The sequence below is a fragment of the Bos indicus x Bos taurus genome, chromosome 11, assembly GCF_003369695.1.
Source record: "Bos indicus x Bos taurus breed Angus x Brahman F1 hybrid chromosome 11, Bos_hybrid_MaternalHap_v2.0, whole genome shotgun sequence".
Classification (NCBI taxonomy): Eukaryota; Metazoa; Chordata; class Mammalia; order Artiodactyla; family Bovidae; genus Bos; species Bos indicus x Bos taurus.
In genome coordinates this window covers 87,865,142-87,886,263 of record NC_040086.1, presented here as the reverse complement: position 1 = coordinate 87,886,263, position 21,122 = coordinate 87,865,142, and the positions used below count along the sequence as shown (strand labels likewise).

The 21,122-nt window shown below is 47.8% G+C and overlaps 1 pseudogene; it reads left to right on the top strand.

Annotated features, from left to right (window-relative positions):
* Positions 1-20,335: 20,335 nt before the first annotated feature.
* Positions 20,336-20,756, top strand: LOC113900770 (annotated as a pseudogene).
* Positions 20,757-21,122: the final 366 nt, after the last annotated feature.

Sequence of the window (21,122 nt, the reverse complement as noted above, 5' to 3'; positions counted from 1 at the left end):
CCACTACCTCAAATGGACCCAAACACACCCAGAGGCCTCACACATCAAGCCAACTTTGCAGAACACTGGGGAGCCCTTTTCTCTCCCTGCCCTACATGCTTCTGAACCTTTTGCCTCCCTGGGACACCACCACCACTCCCCAGAGATGCTCGAGAGTCCTTGGGAGTGGTGATGGCCATTATTTCTGGCCCCATCCCCAGAGACAGAGGCAAGACCCACCCACACATCCTGGACCAGCACACCTTTCTCTGACCATGGCCACAGCCTTCATCATGAGTGGGGTGGCAAGGGGTGGGGGCGGTTTCTTTGCTAGCAAAGCCTCTGTGCCTTCCCCATACAACCAAAGGTCCCCTCCCTGCCAGGACTTTAGAGCAGAAGGAAGAAGAAAATGTGATCAGAAAAAGTCCATGGCCACACATTTAATAGATAGATGTTGAGTGTCTGTGGGTCAGCGGGATAGCAAAGAACTGAGCCATGGAAGACGCTGGGACACTAGGGTTCTCGTCCCAACCTTTCCTCCAACCCAGCTGGTAGCCCTGAAACTGTTGGTTTAGGCTCTCTTTGCCTCAGAGATCATCCAGTCCAAACCCTCTAACTTTGCAGTCTCCCCATATAGTTCTCATCTCTGACAGCTCAAGAATCTCTGTGCCTGAGCAATTTTAAATATTATTCAAAAAATAATCAATTTAGTAAAACATATACAGAGAACCACATTCCAATGAGATGCAAGTCTTTTTAAGATTACAGTAACAATGTGATTCTGGATGATTCCATGGAAGACATCTCTAAATGTCTTCTTAGAAGAGTGGAGGACTGCCTTGAACTTGAACAATCTGAGTAGGTCAGAAAAGGAAGTAAGGCTATCATTGAAGCTTTCCTATACATTACCAAAAGTTATTTTGTGTTTTGACTTTCATAGTCGGAAAAAATATCTACCTGTAGAATATACAAATAAGTTGTCCATTTTCAAATGTACATTATGAACAAGAAGAATATTTATCATGTGAGATAATACAACCATGTTTATTTAAGCTTGTGTGGTTAAAGGCAGCAAATTCAGAATGTATATGTTGTACTGAAAACTCAACTTCTAAATCTGTTTCCATTGAGGGTTCTTTCTTTTCTGACTTCTTTCAGCTTCCTTTTCCTTATCTCAGGAGTTCCTGAATGGAGTCTGTGGACATTTAGACACTTAAAGGAGCACTACAGAGGGTCCTTTACCCCTAAAATTGAAGGACCTTTGTGCTCTTATAGACTGGCTTTCATCTGATTTTCAAAAGGACCCTGGACCCCACAGCAGCCTCTGATTATGCTCCTTGTTCACATTCAGCAGGAGAATGTTCTAGGCAAGACCTATATGTGAACAAGCAGCTTGGCAGAAAGAATTCTGATTCTGGCAACACTGCAATCTGATTGAAATCAAGCTGCCAAATAAACTCTACTAGACTGTGACTCTCAGCTGTGCTATCTCTGTGAAGTGTGGGTCATAGCATTTGCCCACTTCACGGGGTTCTTGTGAGGGAGAAAGTATTTGATACCTGTAAATCCCAGTGTATCGTCAGTGCAAGCAGGTGGTAGACATTATGAACCCCTAGAGCTTCCTTCCTGGAGCACCTGCCGGGGCCATGCCTTCCTCCAGGGTCCCCCATGGCCAGGAACTAAAACACAAGCCAAGGCCAGCCAACTCAACCTCTTGAACCCGATATTCCATGGCCTTGAGAAGTGACATTTCTCCTCGAGGGTGGTTTCTACGAGCACTGACCAAGACTCCCTGAGGCACACGTCTAGCCTGCAGGCTCCAATGCCACCCCCACCCCAGCAGACATCACAAGAGAGAAAACAGCCTCCACACCCCCTCAGCCCTCCGCCTGAGACTGTTTCCTCCTTCCACCTTTGGCAACAAAGCCACTTCCTTGTCCTCAAGGCACCTACGGATCCCACTTCTACTTCCTCCTTGACTTTCGTTTCTCATACCTTGTCTTGAGCCACATCCTCTGTGCTAGAAACAGCTCCCACTTCCGGCTCGCCCAGCAGCCTCAGGGCACTTCCTCCCTGGCTGTGCTCTTTACCAGGAGCCCTGGGCGCCTTGCATCTCCAGGGGATGTTTCTAGCCATGCTGTCTCCCCAGACGGGAAGATGGCAAGTTGGGAGGTCCCTATAAATACGCTGTGCGCTGGAGGCCGGGGGCCTGTCCTGGTGCCCTGGCCACTTAGACACAGCACAGACCTGCCAGTTCCCACCCTGAAGCCAAAAGCAAGAGAAAGCTCCTCATGGAGGTTCCTAGAACTTCCTGCCTATTCCTGTTTTTCCCATTCTCCTGTGGTCCCAAACTGCCACCCCTCAACCAGGTATTTGCAGGTGAGCCAGTACTGACTGGGTCCTTTCAGGTGAGAGGCTGAAGTAAACTGAGGAAAGCTGCAGGGAATTGAGACCAGAGGTGGACAAGAGTGCCGGAGGGGCCACAGGAGCTGAGAATGGAGCAAAGCCCCAAGTGGTGGCCTGTTAGCACGGAGGGCATCACTTCACCAGGCCCCCCGAGGGTCACTGAGACAGATGATGGGAAGCACCTTCAGCTGGTGTGAAGGCCCTGCTCCCACAGTTACTAGCTCTGTGGCCTCCAAGAGGGTTTTTTTTTTTTTAGACCTTTGTTTTCTTATCTATATAGATAGAGTTAACAACATCCCTTACAAAGGGATCATAATGTAACTGAAAATGGAGGTCCCTACGTTCACCAATAAAGCCAAGAAAGAAGCAAGTTGGTGGGAAAGAAAGTTAGCTTTATGTTGGATGCCAGCAACCCAGGAGGAGATGAGGAGGAGAGTAGACACCTGTCTAAAGGTCCGACTCCTGCCCCAACCCCTGACAATCAGGGGACAAGAGCTTTTATAGGTGGATAGAGGGAGCTACATGTAGAAACAGTGCAGTCAGCTCTGACAATCACCTTGAAATTGGTCATGCAGTGGTCTGATCAGCGTCATCTTGATTGTTTTAAGTACAGTTAATCTTCTGTTCCAGGGTCGATTTGTTCCCATATCTCTGAGGCCAGTTCTTGGAATTGTGGCAGCTTATGTCATGGCTACCTTCTTGTCATCATGTAGTTAACTTCTTCCACCTGATGGGGGTTTCAGTATCTACAAGACAGCTCACAGGATATGGCTCAAAATATTATCTATAGCCCTTGAGAATGAACTGAAGGTCCTTGACTTTGCTTACTGACTAAACTATTATTGTTCTGTCCTGTTTGACTGCTTTTCTTCACTTCTGCCTTCTCACACTTCTCTGATGAGTAAATTCATTTCTTGGCTTAAGTTTCTCTACGGACCAAAGGCAGATGGAGGGCAAGTTGGGGAAGGACCATAGGGTCCTGCTCCATTTCAATAAGAGCTAGTGGAGAAGATATGGGTAGAGCCCTTGGCATACAGAATGTCCTCACTGCAGGAGAGCTGGCATCATCATCACTTGGCTGGGTACCAAAGTGGGAGTGATCTATTACTAGGCTTCTAGACAGAAAACTCTAGAACAGGATTCCCCACAGGGGCCAGGAAAGCCTACTGCCAGCACTGAGTTGTACACATGGGCCCAGCCCAACCCCAACACACAAAATTAACTACAAGCCCTGAGGGCACTGAAGGATTATGACAATTACGGACCACAAATCAGATGCATTTCTTAAAGGAAGTTACAATGCTTGACTTTCCTCTGTTTCCAGAATCAAGTGCCCCCAAAGGATTGAGCCTGGTGGTTGTTCAGTCTCTAAGTCATGTCCAGCTCCTTGTGACCACATGGACTGCAGCACACCAGGCTTCCCTGTCCTTCACCATTTCCCAGAGTTTGCTCAAACTCACGTCCACTGAGTCAGTGATGCCATCCAACCATCTCATCCTCTGTCATCCCCTTATCTTTTTGCCTTCAATCTTTTCCAGCATCAGGGTTTTTTTCCAATGAGTCAGCTTTTCACATCAGGTGGCCAAAGTATTGGATCTTCAGCTTCAGTCCTTCCAATGAATATTCAGGGTTGATTTCCTTTAAGATTGACTGGTTGGATCTCCTTGCAGTCCAAGGGACTCTAAAGAGTCTTCTCCAACACCACAATTTGAAAGCATCAATTATTCGGTGCTCAGTCTTCCTTGTGGTCCAACTCTCTTGAGCCTGATAGCTGTGTTGTTAAGAGACAAATGATTTTCTTGTGGTTTCTCACCCTGCCCCCACACCCCTCCCCAGGAAGTTTTATCAAATGATTGATAGTCTCCATAGCAACTGCTGAAGCCCGGCTCACCTGAAACCCCTACCCCCACTGCCCCAGACCCACCAGGGGGACAGTCCTGGCTGCTGAATTACTCAGCTTTTGCAGATCCCTGAGCAAAGGTTATTTGCAATGGCTTACTCGACTGGGAGGTGAGTACTTTGTTCCTGAAACCAGGTGCTGAGATGACACATACTTCCCTTTAACCGTTGGAGGGTTATCAAACAAGAAATCATAGCTCTGATGAGCATTAGAATAACCAGATGGATGGAAACAAGGAAGAACCTTCACCAGCCCATCAACCTGTGAGTACTTTCTGGAGAAATGTGAGCCAAAGAAATTATGCTTGTCTCCACAGTAGCCATTGTTTATGACATTTATACAAAGCACCACCTGACAAGGCGGATACTTATCGTCAGGGTTGAAGAAAGTGCTTTCGTAAACCCAGTGCAGTACTGGCAGGATAATGCCCCCCCTCAGCTAGCTGCTAGGACTGTGGTGAAGCCCCTTCCATATTCAAAAAGGTTGTTTCAAGTACACTGAAGAGGGAAAAACCAACGGGGAGGGGGAAGGGGGGAATCACAAACTGTATCCGGCTACAGAGAGTTCAGAGTGACGTGGGGGAGGAATCAAACTTTCCCAATCTACCTAGCTCCCTGCTCGACAAATGACAATGCCAGGAGTGAAATTAAAAGGGAAGGAACACAATGCCCTTTTCATTTCACTTCAAGGGCAACTTCTTTGGGTTTGTGGTAGCATTTGCCAACCCCTCACCTAGGATTCTCCCCAGGGACATAGGAGACTTTGCAAGCCTCTCAAAAGAGCTTACAAAACGGCTTTAGAAATGGGGCTAACCTTTTTCAAGGTGAGAAGTCTGGCTTCGTTTTTTATCTCAGGGAGAAAAGGGAGCCGCAGGAAGCAAGACTAGAAATACACCACAAAGAACACCAACACCAAACTGAGTTAGTAATTCTGAACACCCAGGAATACGTCTGTGCTTCGTTCATTCAACCAGCCTTGGTTAGACTATTACCTACCAGACGCTGGGGGGTATTTGCTGGGATGTAAATATGAGTAAATCCGGATCTGTGTCCTTGAGGAGCTCACAGGGGAAAGACAGACCCTAAGCAAACAATTATGTTACCAGCAGCACACCAGGGATAAGAGCCATGGTATTGGAACCAGCTGGTCCACTCTGGGGTTTGAGGACAAGGGGATTTTGCTGGAGGGAGAAGGATGGAGACTGGATAAGAAGAAGCGATTGAAAGTTCAGAAATGGGAACTCCAGCCACATCTAAAGGCACACCCCTGCCCTCCTTAGTGCCGTCTTAGAACCTGCCTCCTGTCACTGCAGAACAGTGCAAAGGTTAATGAGAAAACGTGAGATGCCATCTTGAGAACTTCTAGGAAAGATCTTAGAGTCCTGACATTTGAGAGCTCTTTCGTATTAGACAGATTTTTGCTCCTAATCAACAGGATTCCATCTGGCACCATTTTTATTGCTGATCAAGATCAACTGTTGTATTTTTTTTAAGTATACCTATCTCCTGAAAGATCTTCAAATACATCTCCGTGTTTTAATCAATTAAGGAGTATTTACTGAACACTCCCTTGTGCCATATCCTGTTTGCCATCTATAAATAAGTCTTCAAAAATGCAACAAAGCAAGAGTCTATCAGTGACACCAGTCTTCTCATTTCCCTTTCATGTCTATCCATTTGGTCCTCAGTATGTATGTTTGGTTTTTTTTCCTTCAAGAAAGACGTAGCCAATCATGCTTCTCTGTTTTTATTTTCTGAGCAATGAGACTAACTTGCCGTAGAAATAAAGACGATGGCATCTGGCAAGGGGAGCAAATGTTATATGTGGCGACTGGGGTTTCACCATCCCTAGAAAATGGACTTACAAATTAAAGTCCAAAATTGGACGTTGATGACGCAACAGATTTGAGAGAGTGAGTTGGCCAGAGGGATCAACGAAAGCCAGCTGTGCTTGGGGGAGCCCAGGCTCACCTATACACGTCCATCATCGATTCATCCGTGAATCTTCTCCGAAGGGATGACCAGCCTTCTGAAGGGCTCTGTGACAATGCACTGATTCAGACACTTTGCCCTCTCTTGTCTGAGTTATATCTGGGCATTCTGGGTTTTTTTTTTCCTTCAAGTCGACAGAAGAAAAAGAGCACCAAGGTTACTGGTGCATTCAATGATTGAGAAATGTTTGCCATTTAAAGCCATTTCACTTCCTGCCTGATACCACAAAGAAGCTTTTTAACAAAGTTAGCCTTTGCTTTTTCCCAATGTCACTATGCATCTGGCTTATTTTTCCCACTTTTCGTTTTCAACACTGAGGATAATAATGAAATGCTTGTTTCCATTGCACAGAACAACTGTATTTCAAGGCAGTCAATTAAGTGAAGAAAAGTCAGTGGGAGCCCCAAGGAGGTCAGAGAGGAGGGATGAGCAGAAGGATGGGGCAGTGGGAGCAGAGACAACAAGCGGCAGGACCAGATCCTTACTCCGCTCTAAGGCGCCTGGCCACAGTCATATTCCCATGGGAATCAGAATCCTCAAGCAGTGGAAGGATGGTGAACAGTTAGCAACTCCTAGAGCAAGGGCCACCCTCGCTTGGCATTGGCCCTTGCTTCCCTAGCCCTACAGTTGACACGTGACTTCATCCAGCTTCCGCCAAGAATAGAAACACCACGAATGGCCTTGAGATCCCCCAGCCTAATTCCCAAAGCAGGGAGAACCCACACCTTCTGTTGGGACCAGCACTGCTCCTGCCAAACCTTACTGTTGCAATTAAAACAAGTTATTCATGATGCACAGAATATCTAGTTTCAAATAACTAAAGCTACTGCTTCTTAAGGGCTTACTCTGTGCCAAGCACTGCACGTTTTGCGTGCGTCTTCCCATTTAATCTCCTCGACATCTTACAAGATAGATTTTGCTGTCTCTCTTTACAGATGAGAAAACAGAGACATAGAGTTAAGTGATTTGATCTGCGTCAACTGTTAGTAAGGCCACCACCCAAGGGATATAAACACAAGTCTGTGCTCTTGGTTACTAGCTACGCTGCTCCAGGACTTTCTGGTCTACCTCCCAAGTACCTATATTTGAGACGACCCATTTCCAACAATGAGGATATGTTGGCTATATCCGCATATATATCCAAGCAGGAAACACGGGTTTGATCACTGAGTATAAACCAGGTGCAGCTATACGGCAGAAATGAACACAACATTGTAAAGCAACTGTACTCCAATAAAAGTAAATAGATAATATTAAAAAAAAAAAAAAAAACAGGTGCAGGACCCTTCCACATAGGCTCAGGGCCACAGCACACATTGTAGGACATGAACTTGGTCCTGGGTGGAGTAGGCTCTCATTGAAGGGCAGGTGGCATCATCTCTGTTTCTTGGTTCCTAATGGTACCCACAGACCATGAGGCATGTCCTCCCATTAGCATCCTATTTTGTGCTGCTTTTCCTAGTAGCTCCTTGAAATAAAGAATTACAGCAGAAAAGCTAGAGCCCTGAGGCAGTTTAAGTGGCTTGAATCACATTACCAAATTGATTTGAAACATTCAGAGTAACACTGTCAAGAAAAAGAAAGCACCCAGATTTGAAGGTTCGACATGGCTTTGAAAAAAGCAGCTCCAATTAGTTTGCAAATCGGGTTAAATTTGTGGCCTGCTCTCTTTGACAGTGACTCCTAAAACTACAACTTAATGATGCTCTGAACAGTTGCGTTTTTATTGGGTGGTAGTATAAAAGTGCACAGAATAACTCTCTGCTGAAATCAAGAAGTCTCTGGCACCACCTGAACCAAGCTCATTTGTCTGTTTTAAAGCAATTGCATTTGGCCTTGTGTGTTGTGATTCTTGTTGGCATTGCCCTAGGATGCAAGCGTGAGATTATTCTGCCATGGCACTTAGGCCCATGGCCAGGATGGCCTAAGAGCCCATCACGGCTTTAGCTGCTAGCGATGCAGCCACGCCCACAGTAGCCTCCCTTCCAGCCTGCCCTCTTCGGCCACAGCAGAGGTTTCCAGAAAGAGGGAAGGCCAGGCACACAGAAGGAAGCTTCTGCGCACTGAGCATCCAGGAGGGAACCAGCAGCAAAGGGAGGGCCACACCAGGCCCTGAGTTCCCAGGTAACATCTGGACTTCATCTTCATCCACGCCCTACATTGCCATGGCGAAGAGGAAGAGGAGGCGGAGCGGAGGAGGAGGCTTTAGCCCTCTCTCGAGGGCATCATCCCCTCACTGAGGGGGTGAGATTGTATCTGCAGCTGTTTATTTTGTCAGCCAACCATGCCCAGAGTGGGAGGCCGTGGTCCAGCCACACGGCTATGAGGAGAGTGGATGCGGAAGATTCTAAGAACTGGCCAGCCGCCTCCTCCACTTCCGCTGTGAAGAGGGGACAGTGACGGCAGTTCTGCCCACCCTGAGCAGAACTCAGGAGCGCCCTTTCCATGACCCCTTCTCTTTCTCAGAACAAAGAGACCCCGCTTGTCCCACCTGGCAACAAAATGTTAGTACTTATTTATTCTATCTTTTTATATAAATTAATCCACAGCTCTAAGAAATGAATGGGGAAAATTATCTTGGATCCATTTATCAGATGAGAAAGTGAAAGAAAGTTACTCAGTCGTGTCCGACTGTTTGTGACCCTGTGGACTGTAGCTTACCAGGCTCCTCCGTCCATGGGATTCTCCAGGCAAGAATACTGAAATGGGTTGCCATTTCCTTCTCCAGGGTATCTTCCCTACCCAGGAATCGAAACCGGGTCTCCCACATTGCAGGCAGACACTTTCCCCTCTGAGCCACCAGGGAAGCCCTATCAGATGAGAAAATATACCCAAACACATGTATATTTGTTATATACACAAATATATATAACACATGTGCACAGGAACACACATGCACACCAATTACAGGGCACTTCCTGCATGTCAGGGACAGCACGAAGCTCTCACCACATGTCTCAATTACATTCCTGCCGGTGGTACTGCTGTCCCAATTGTACTGATGAGGAAAGTACGGCTCTTAGAGGCAGGAGGTCCACGTGTGCGAGTCGTGGAGCTGGGAGCCAGCGCAGAGTTAGCCAAACCTGGAACCCGTGCTGCCTACTGCTCCTGGGACAGCAGAGGGACAATGGCTCTTCCAGGCTTGGGGCCGAGGCTCACACAAGTCCGTCTCTGCCTCTCTGTCTCCCTGAGAAAATCTTCAGCATCAGCAATGGGGGAGCTGACGAGCAGGGGAGCCGACCTGAGAGGTCCCCCACAAAGGAGACCCGGGGGAGCATAGTCTGCGTTCTCGGCAGTAGAATGATCTCATGAGCTTCTGTTACCTTCTGTTGCTTAATTATTATAAAGTGTTTTTTAGGTTATATATGTTTATTCTAAAAAATTAGGGGGAAGTAGAGACCCACTCCAGTGTTCTTGCCTGGAGAATCCCAGGGACAGGGGAGTCTGGTGGGCTGCCGTCTATGGGGTCGCACAGAGTCGGACACGACTGAAGCGACTTAGCAGCAGCAGCAGCAGGGTATTATGAAAAAGAAAATTATGTTATTGTCTCTTGCTCATGTATAGCCACTGTCCATATTCCTGTGCTTTGTCTTTAGTCTGTTTTTATGATACACACAGCACACACACATGTAAATATAGGCTATATATTAATGTATGATTTTACCTCATTAAGCACACACTATACCTACAGCTTTACATGCAACAGTTTAAGTCTAACATTACAGGGTAAACATCTCCCTGTATCATTAACTACACGTCAGTATGACTTGAATGGGCTTAAACTATTTTATTATATATGTGAAAACACCAGGATTGATTTAATTCTTCCTCTATTTTGGACATTAAGGTTGTTCATTTCCAATTTTACCCATAGACTAGGGAGATACATTTTAAGACAAAATCCTGGAACACAGATCTCTATAAGCATATCGAAATAGTTCCTGAGCATAAATTCCTCGGAGTTAAAATGCTGAGCAAAAGGCTGTGAACATTTTTAAGACTCCTGATCAATATTGCCAAATCGCTCTCTAGGAAGGCATTACCAAGTCATGCTATCTTTGTTGGTGGCTTAATGAGATGAGTTTGGATTTTACATAGAAAAGAGGGAATTTTCAGCTGGCGGAGCTAAGGCCTGGCCTGCTTCATGCTTCCCTACAGGCATACATCCACTCCCATTTGCATCCACGGACTCTCAGAGAGTGGCAGGAGGTGTTTAGGGGTGGGAGGGAGGGAGGGACCAAGAGGAGGATCAAGGGGACCATGTGGTATCCTCCTCACTGTCCTGGGGTTTTGCCCCAAGAGGAGAGGAGCCTGCAGAACCACTTACTGGACCCCAGGGAGGATGCGGAGCCAGGCAGTCTGCCTCAGACCCGGGGATCCCTGGGAAGAGACCATCCACTCATCTGTGTCTACAGTAAACCCAGGACCTGCTGGCCCCCCTGCAGGCTGGAAGCTTGGGGCACCCCTGGAGGTAGCACCCTGCTCTGACAGTGGCCTTCTCCAGGCCAACAATGACAGCAGTAAGACGCCAGCCCATTCATTAATGGGCAGCAGCCCTGGATGGAAGAGGCCGGTGACCTCATGTGACCTGGTCCATGGGCAATTTCGGGGGAATGTCAGAAATAACTGGGTACTCTCTGGGAGAAAGGGCTTCCTTGATGGCTCAGTGGTAAAGAATCTACTTGCAAGGCAGAAGACCTGGGTTCATTTGCTGGGTTGGGAAGATCCCTGGAGAATATGGCAACCCACTCCAGTACTCTTGCTTGGAAAATCCCATGGACAGAGGAGTCTGGTGGGCTACAGTCCACGGGGTCGCAAAGAGTCAGACACAACTGAGTGACTGACACTTTTTCTCTGGGAGAAGGCTTATCCTATCACTCAGGTTGCAGCTCTCAGGCCAACAGACAATGGAATTAGACATTCATAATTTTTCCCATTATTTTTAAGCACTGAATTGGTTTTTCACAGCAGGAATCCATTCATTCATCCTTGTACTAGAAAGCTAAACTGCACACATTTGAATGGTGGCCTCCTCGGCTCCATTAACCTTAGTGGGGAATAAAACCCAGGAGATGGAAAACTCTGACTCCTGGCTCACAGGCTCAATCCCAAACAAAATCTCTACCAGGGTCACCTATGTGCAACAGCTCAGTCTGGCTAAGACCCTCACAAGTTAGCAGCCAGAAGAAGAGTGTGGTCCTCAGAGTGGATTACAGTCAGAGGGAGGACAAGCTGAGCAAAAGTCGGAATTAGTGTTTCAATTTACAGCTCCCTAAAAATATAATTGTCTATTTAAGAAAGCTTTTTGGCTTCCCAGGTGGCCGAGTGGTAAAGAATCCACCTGCCTATGCAGAAGACACAAGAGATGTGGGTTCCATCCCTGGGTGGGGAAGATACCCTGGAGTAGGAAATGGCAACCCTCTGCAGTTTTCTTGCCTGGAAAATTCCATAGACAGAGGAGCCTGGGGGCTACAGTCAATGGGGCAGCAAAGAGTTGCATACAAATGAACGACTGAACACACACAAGAAAACTTTTTGCCTTGTTATCAGAAATTAGCAAATGAAAATGTATTTCCACTCCAGAGATGTGTTGAAAGTTCACAAATATAGCGTTACATAATAGAATAAGTCTAATCAATATCTCAATCTATGAAAGTCACATGACTTATCCTTAAAGTGATATGCTTTAGAAGAAAAGTCCAAATAACCACAATTCTTATTTGTCATCATCAAATTGTTTTTTCTCCTACAAACTTCAGTCAGCACTTACCCTACAAGTAATATTAATAACTACTGATTATCAAATTGTATTACTTGAATGGCTTAGCTCATTTAATCCATACACATCTGTGATGTGGGGAATATTATGAAACCCCTTTCACAGATGAGACAGCTGAGGCTGAGATCAAGTAGCCTGCCTAGTTCCCAATGTTTAGTAACTTGCTCCAACTAGGCCTTGCCTGACTCCAAATCTTACAGGCTTAAATCCTATGTCCACCAAGCCTTTGCAACCACAGGATCAAGAGTTACTGAGTGCATATTCCCTCGTAGGTACTTTATATGTCACATCTAGAATCCAGCCAGCCTCGTCCTTTTAAGTAAAGAAAACAAAGTCAGGAGGGAAGCCCAGACCCAGACCCAAGCCTGCTTCCTGCCCTTTGGGGCCATCCTACTCCTCCAGGCCTGCATGGAAAAACCACTCTGTGGGGCGGGGCGGGGGGGCCTGCTTTTTAAATGCTGATGCCCAGAGATTCTGATCCCATTGGTTCAGGGGGCCCAGGACTTCTGCATTATTTTAAAAAGTCTTCAAAAGATTCGAATAGTCCACTGGGCAGAGGGCTAATTACCACTGGTCCTTTCCTTCCTTCCGAGTGTGCACTGAGTGGTCATGGGCTCTGGGCGCTGTGTTTACCCCGAATCCTGCCCCCCAGGGGCTGCCAGGTGGTGAGGGGGCTGATGAGGAAGCAGAAAACAATAACCAGCCTGAGAAGTTTCCCAGTGAGGGCCTCCAGCATGCCAGGGAGATTAGAGGAGAGAGGTTGGAGGAAAGAGGCTTCAGGGAACAGGCAGGAGAAGATCCATGGAGGAGGGACTTTAAGATGAATAAGAGTCACCCGAGAGTGGAGGAGAAAAGGAATCTGCCCACTGTAGCATCTCCGCTTCTCTTTACTGCCAAGGGGGATGAGAAAACACCGCCCACCAGAGATGCAGCGGTCTCTGCTGGCCCCCTCGGCCCTGCCGGGCATGGGGAGGACCGACATCTACCCACCAACCCAGAGGAGCCACACAGCCCCAGCCCGACTGTCAGGGAGACGAGCTCAGTCAGGCGAGACACACGGAGTTCAATTTCCACTTCAGCTCTAAAGAGCAAATGGGGATCTGGGTGGAAGTAGGATTGTCGGCGATTTTTCATTCTAATTGGGAAACTCACCCAGAGAGGCTGCAAGAGCCGAGATAATCAATCTCCCGTACCATGTGTCAGGGCAGCCTTCCCATCTCATCCCACGGGGATGGAGCAGAAGTCCCGAGAGGCCCTGGCGGGGGCGGGGGGGGTGGTGGTCATGGGAAGCCCCCTTCCCACAGACTAGTTCCCACTGCCAGAAAAAAAAAAAAAAACAGAGCGACATCCCCACAGCTTCTCAAGGTCCAAATCAATCACCTCCATCTCAATTCCCTTTTCTCATCAAACCCCAGCCGTGAACCGGCCCGGCCTCATCAGAATTCTGCAGCGAGGGCTCCGAGACTACAGGAATTGAGAACTAGGTCACCCCGCGGGGAGGGAAGGTCGCTGTGTGGTTTCATCTAACTAGGTGGCTGGAAAGCCCCCAGGCCCCAGTTCTCTCCTGAGTCACCAGATCTCTGTCAAGTGGCGGATTTGCAGAATCCGAAATTTGTTCTTATGGATAAAGAGCACGGGGGTGGAAAAGGAGCACAAACCGTTGCTGAAATCAGATCTGATCATTCAGGGGCGATTTCCTGGGTGCCTTGTCGACACTCCCCACCAAAGAGAACAAAGCCAAGGGACACTCGGCCCCAGCCAGTGGCTCTGATTGAAAAGAGCTCAAGTCTCTGATGGGCACAGAAGCAGGGTGGCCGTGAGCGGTGCAAGGCTGGGGTGCTGGGGGTGGGCAGGGCAGGCAGAGAGAGCCTCCGGCTGTGATGCTTAGGCCCAGCTGAGGGTGAAGAATGAAGAGGGATTTCTCCAGATTAATAAACTCACTGGTATCCCACCCACCCCACCCCCCATTTGGTAAGAAAAGTAAGACTCCGGGACAGCAAGTGTCAGCTCTGAGGCCACAGGGGTACCGGCCTCTCCCTAGAGCCTATGCATTCAGCATCTCACCCCAGACCCCCAGAGCACAAGGAGAACACAGGTTTGTGCTGTGGCCACCAAAGGTTATAGGTGAAGTCATGAGTGGGCATGAGGTCGCCCAGAATTGCAGAATGAATGGAAAAGGTGATCAGGCTGGAGTCCTAGATTCCCACCACTACCTGGGGATATGGAGAAGAGAAAAAGTTCTCTAAGGGCAGGTGTGCTCAGTCATTCAGTCATATCTGACTCTTCTGGACCCCCTGGACTGCAACCCACCAGGCTCCTCTGTCCATGCGATTCTCCAGGCAGGGATACTGGAGTGAGTTGCCATTTCCTCCACCAGGGGATCTTCCCGACCCGGGGATTGAACTCATGTCTCCTGTGGCTCCTGAATTGGGAAGCCCTCTTTCTAAGGGAACTCAGAAGAAATAAATAGAAGGAAGTTCCGTTCAGATCAGTCGCTCGGTCGTGTCCGACTCTTTGCAACCCCATGAATCGCAGCACACCAGGCCTCCCTGTCCATCACCAACTCCTGGAGTTCACTCAGACTCAGATCTATCGAGTTGGTGATGCCATCCAGCCATCTCATCCTCTGTCGTCCCCTTCTCCTCCTGCCCCCAATCCGTCCTAGCATCAGAGTCTTTTCCAGTAAGTCAACTCTTCCCATGAGGTGGCCAAAGTACTGGAGTTGAGGAAAGCCATCCCTTATTCATTTTTACTGAGAAACAGCCTGATTTCCTATGAATTTCTATTCTCTAAGGGTTTCTTTACACTTCAGAAGTGAAAATCACTACCCAGGCCAGAACCCGAAACAGGACTAGAGCAGGGGCAGAAAGTGAGAGATGGTCTCTGCCTGATCTGATCAAGGAAGGCTTCCTGGAGGAGGAGAACAGTGTTTCTTCTGAGCTAACACCCATAAGGGCTTCCCAGGTGGCTGAGCAGTAAAGAATCTAACTGCCAATGCAAGAGACGCATGTTCGATCCCTGAGTTGGGAAGATCCCCTGGAGAAAGAAATGGCAACCCACTCCAGTATTCTTGCCTGGAGAATCCCATGGACGGAGGAGCCTGGCAGGCTATAATCCACAGGGTCGCAAAGAGTCAGATACCTCTTGGTGACTGAATGACAACAATGACAAGGCCTGTATGTAGGAGAACTCATGGAGCGGAGTGGGACAGTTGCCTTGAAATAACACATAAGTGGATTTAGAATGTGGCAAAAATCAGTGTTGTATACGTAAGCTTTTGGAGGTAGCCTCACGTGGGTAAATACCCTAAAGAAAAATGATGTGGAACACTGCTTATAAGTGGTTTTCATGAGGTCATGACTTTTATTGAATCATGAAATATTGAGCCGTTCTCTTTAATTTGAAAAAGAAAATTCAGGAGATGACACAGAAACACATCAAGGGAAGTTTGTCTGTTTGTTCCATTAAAATATTACCTGCCAGAGGAAAGCATGTACTATAATTATTACCCTTGCTCAATGCATGCTAAATATCTCCACGTGGCCAGTGGTTTATTTTCCTTTCAACTTCTCTGCTGTTATTTCAGCTATTTCAGAGAAATCAGCTTAAGCAAGTCAGTTTGAAGTTTAAAGAAATGAGACTTGGGCTCAGAGATAAATAGTATCATTACCACCAATTTCATTGTTTCAAATACAAGATTTTATTTTGGGAAGAAAGTTTAATTAACCAGAGGTGGATCACTAAATTCTTTGACTTTAAAATCGTACTTTCTGCAAGATTTCACCTGTGAAATTCACAGCCTTTAATTACTGCCTCACATCTTAAAAGGGAGAACCTTTCTTCTGAGTGGCTAATAACATTATTATCAGAGGTAATTATAGATCCGGGGTCTGTGGTCCATCGCACCATAATGCATGGACCACATCACTCTGGTTTTTGAACTCTGAAAGTAATTTGTTAGGGAAACACTTTCTCCCCAACCCTGAAACAGTGTTGATGTTTTGGATCTGCTGTTAATTTCTGTTCTTTTATCTTTTTTAAAAAGGGGTGAGATGGGGGAGAAACATTTAGAAATCAGTCCTTTACTGGATGAATTTCTTCACTTCCCAGAAAGCAAGAAAACAATTGTTTCCTGTAATTGGACAGTTTGATTGGAGGCAGGTGGTGCTGAGCTGAGGAAACTGGAGCCACAAAGCCAATTTTGGCTTCAAGCACATTTCCTTGCGTTTTCAACTCCGGCAGCACAACATGGAAATTGGCTCCACAAAAGCCGACTATAAATTTAGTTCCCATCTCTGTAACTAGCACCTTATCAGCCATGAAGCACTTTAGCAACTGCGGCCAGTGCGCACATCTGACATGATCGCAGCGCTGCCCTGAGATACCCCAGCCTTCATTTCTCAGGCCGGTTCTTGCTGCCACAAAGCAGGAATTTATGAACAATTCTGGAAGCATCATGTCCCATCATTTTTAACACAGGGGGATTATTTTCTTCTTCTGGGTTCGCTGACCTTCGTGTTGCTCAAGTTACATTATCTTGAGTTAATATTTGCTTTCAATATTTTGGAGTAACAGGCTGTGTTATCCACAGGTTTGTAATGGGACCACAGATTACAAACATCAGTCCAGAGAAAGGGCCAAAATCAGAGGCATGGAGGATTCACAGGAGCCATCTATGACTCCTCTGCTGCTTCCCAACCAAACGTCCCCCAGCCTTTCCCTTGCTTTTCTTCCCCCGCCCCTGCCTACAGCAGCTGACAAGCAATAGTCCTTCACAGACAGAGAAGCTGCGGCTCAGAGAGGTGAATTGCTTTGACCAGGGTCATACAGGGAGTTAGGAACAGAGAAGTAATAAGCCTAGAATCTAACTTCCCAGCCCACTGCTTCAAGTACATATTTCTCTATTAATTTCCTCCCTCTGAAAATCCATAATTCAAAACAGTCATGTGTAAGCAACTGGACACAGTAACAGGATGGGGTTGGGGGTGAAGAAAGGCAAGAGCAAGTTTATCTGATGAGTCTATCCAACCATTGTCCTTTGTATATTCTACATATTAAATCAGTTACTTCAAAGCTCCACTCATTTTGTCACTAATTTCTGGCCGTGCTTAAGTTTTCTTAAAAAAAAAGTCAATCTGATGGTTACATAAATTTTAATCTCCTTATTTATTTTTGGTAGTTACAAATAATCTCTTCTAATCCTAAGTAAATTAATGGCTTAAATAACCTCATTCCCAAATAAATTTCACCTGTCAATCTACATATCTGTATAGAATTATTTTACCAAAGAAAAAAAAAAGATTGCAAAGTTTGCTTAGAGCCTTGGAATTATAACACTATTTTCCAAGGTGATTATATCAAAGGAAATATCATTAAATTTTCCTTTCCAAGCTAATGGATACCCATGGTTTAAAGTCTTGACTTCATTAATGACAGTCTCTGAATCCAAACACCAAAGGTTTAAACGCAAACAATGAGTCTCCTTCTCCACTCTGACACTTTCCTTTTAATACTTGGCTTAACAATATTCTCTAAACAATGGTTTCTAAAGACACTCCAGGAAGAATTAGAGTTGTCCTCTCTGCCAGACTGTTCGAGAAAGAATTCCTCAGCCCTTCTCGTATGTGCTCAGTCGATTCAGTCACGTCCAACTCTTTGTGACCCTGTGGACAGACATATAGCCCACCAGGCTCCTCTGTCCATGGGATTTCACAGGAAAGAATACTGGAGTGGGTTGCCATTTCCTTCTCCAAGGGATCTTCCCAACCCAGGGATCAAACCTGTGTCTCCTGCATTGCAGGCGGATTCTTTACCGACTAAGCTACCAGGGAAGCCCTCCCCAGCCCTTGGCTATGTCATAATGTCCAAGGCCCAACCTTCGTGGCTCCTACCCTAGTGGCGGCTGGTGGCCAGCAGGAACAGAGGAGACGGGCACACAAGCACTGTGACCATTTTCTAAGAAAGATCTCATGCTGATTAAACCTTTCAGAGCATATTGAGTTTGCACAAGGAGACCTGGTTGATAGCTAACTCAGAAATCTTGGCATCACGACAGAACCAATATTTTCACAGAGGTGGCACAGTCTTAAACAATGTCGTCAGTGTGCAGGACACAGGCAGCCCTTCGATCGGCATCCAGCAAGGGTAATTTTTCCTCCACCTTTTCTGGAGAAAGGGGCTGATGAAGGGTTTGGGATGGGGGATGAGAGTGAGAAGGGTGGGCAGGGTGGCGGGGAGTTTGAGCGCCCTTCAGCACTGTTTCAATAGACGCAGCCACAGCCACAACTCACACAAAGCTGGCCCAGCCAGGTTCAAACAGGTTCAGGGATCTTGCTGACACCAGCCCCGCAGCTGTTTGGTTTTCCTAATATGTGTAGAAACAGCTACACAGAACTTGGCTTAACCTCAATTTAACCACATAAAGTCAAAAGCATGTTGCATTTCCCCTCAGTGGGAGGCGGGCCAGCAGCAGCATCTTTAGAGCCCCTGGGCCTTAATGGACCAGGGCCGCCAGAGAATGGCCCCTGCCTCTTCCTTTCCACCGGCCTCTGAGTCTCCCATCGGAGGGAGGGGTTCAGATGCTGACCCACAGAGGGAACGGCGCTTACACAACCTGGAGACTGCTCCTGGGACCTGCCAAGCATGAGGAGGGCTCCGTCACACGCCATCTGGGCATAGGCTTGGGGGTCAGGAGGGTTCAGGATCCACCCCAGAGCTCCTCGTTGGCACCTAGAGATTCACACGCTCCTCTTGGCAGTTTCCTCCTCAGGCTGGCAGGTCCTGGCCTGCCTCCCTGGGAGTGGTTTTAGAACAGATCATGTTCGTGAAGCCAACACACTGCTTGCTGAATGGCTGGTACTCAGCAAATAGTAACTGTGAGGGTTGACTCATCACTTCCCATGGTCTCCATCCATCCAAAGGTGTCCGCATCCCCAGCCAGGCCAACGAGCCATCGGGGGCTCCTGACATGTCAACAGAAGCAGAGAACACGCGATAGACATCGGCCATCCCTTTCTGGTGACTCTCACCCTCTCTCCCGGAGCCCACCCACTCCCAGCTGGAAAGGAGCGAGCATTTCATTTCTGACTCCCTCTCTCTCACACTCACAGCCAAGCGGCCTTCCTTTGCAGCAGCCTTCATCCTCCCATCCCTCTCTTTCCCCTTCTTCCAACTTCTCTGGTCCTTCCTCAGCTTGAAGCCCAGCACACTGGAAAATTCACACCCTGAAACGCAGGAGACCCAGGTTCCATCCCTGGGTCGGGAAGATCACCTGGAGAAGAAAATGGCAACCCACTCCAGTATTCTTGCCTGGAGAATTCCATGGACAGAGGAGCCTGCCGGGCTATAGTCCATGAGGTCGCAAAGTGTCAGACACAACTGAGCGACTAATACTTTTTTTCTGCACTTGTACTGAGTCCCTCCCCTGCTACACACCATCAGAATTAGGCAAGGATGAGAGAGCAGCCAGATGTCCAGGAAGCACTGTCCAGGGGAGGCAGGCTGGGCAAGAAAGCCCTCACAATGTGGATCTGACATCGCTCTCTACTCAAGCCGCCCTCCTCTCTGCAGCTGAGTGTCACTCAGGGCCCTTTTCACCCATCAGACGCCCTGCCTTGATTTCTGGCCCACATCTCTAAGTGTCCAGGTCCTACCCAGCAACCCTAATGCAGGCTCACCCAGCCCATTTCAGACTTCTTACTGTGGCTCAACCACAAATTGGTCCCTATTGTTACTGACTTTCTATGTAAATAGATCTTCCCTTCCAGCTGGGAGGCAGGGTTGCTGGCATCACACAGAACCTGGTTCTCAGGCTTTGGTCTCAGCTGTGATGGAAAGACAACCCTCTGCAGGAAACAGCCCTGCTCCAACCACTGTGCCCACAAACCCTCAGTTTAGTTTGGATGGATTTCTAGCCGAGTCCTCAACACAGTGAACACCCTTATCGGGCAGGAGGCAGACTGACGAGAGAGCTGCTTCTGCTCCATTTGGAAAGCTTCCCGCTCCCTGTGAAAGGCCTGGCCGGTCCACCAGACCCAGGCTCCATCAGATTTGGAAATCCCCCTGTCACAGCATCCTCTTTCCACTCTCCCATCAGGAGGTCATCTAACTTGTCCTTGAATTTCCTCACGGATGGAGTATTCCCACCCGTGGGGGCAGGTCCTTCCATTCTTAGACGTTTCCCATTGCTAGGAGGAATTCCTGTGTATTGAGCTCCCAATGGACACCAGCAAGTCTCAGTGCCTCCCAGCAGATTTTTGACTCATCGTTCCTGGTGTCACCATGGGCCGCCTCCCAGCCTGGCGTTACCAGTATCGGTATCATAAGAACAAGCTGTACGCAAAGTCTCACTTCTGCTGAGGTGTCCCTGATACTACGATCCACATGTTTGACCTGGGGCGGAAGGAGACGAAAGTAGGTAAGTTCCCACTGAAGCCCTGGAGGCTGCTTATATTTGTGCCGACACATACCTGGTGAAAAGCTGTGCCAAAGATGGCTCTCGTATCTGCGTGCAGCTCCACCCCATCCACATCACCTGCATCCATAAGACATTGTCCGCACTGGAGCTGATCGGATCTGACAGGCTCCAGACAGGTGTGCGCAGTGCCTCTGGAAAGTGCCAGGGTGCGGTGGCCAGGGTCCACATGGGCCAAGTCGTAATGTCCACCCGCACCAAGCTGCAGAACAAGGGGCAGGTGATTGAGACCCTCCGCGCAGCCATGTTCAAGCTCCCTGGCCACCAGAAGATTTTTGTCATGGGGATTTATGAAGTTTAATGTGGATGAATTTTAAAACATGGTGGCAGAAAAAGCGGCTCCTTTCAGATGGTTGTGGGGTTAAATGCATCCCTAATCGTGGCCCCCTGGACAGATGGCAGCTGTCCCTTCCTTACACCTGCCTGCATGCTAAGCTGCTTCAGTCGTGTCTGACTCTGTGTGACCCCATGGACTGTAGCCCGCCAGGCTCTTCTGTCCATAGGATTCTCCAGGCAAGAATACTGGAGTGGGTTGCCATGCCTTCCTTCAAGGGATCTTGCCAACTCAGGGCTCAAACCCGAAGCTCCTGCCTT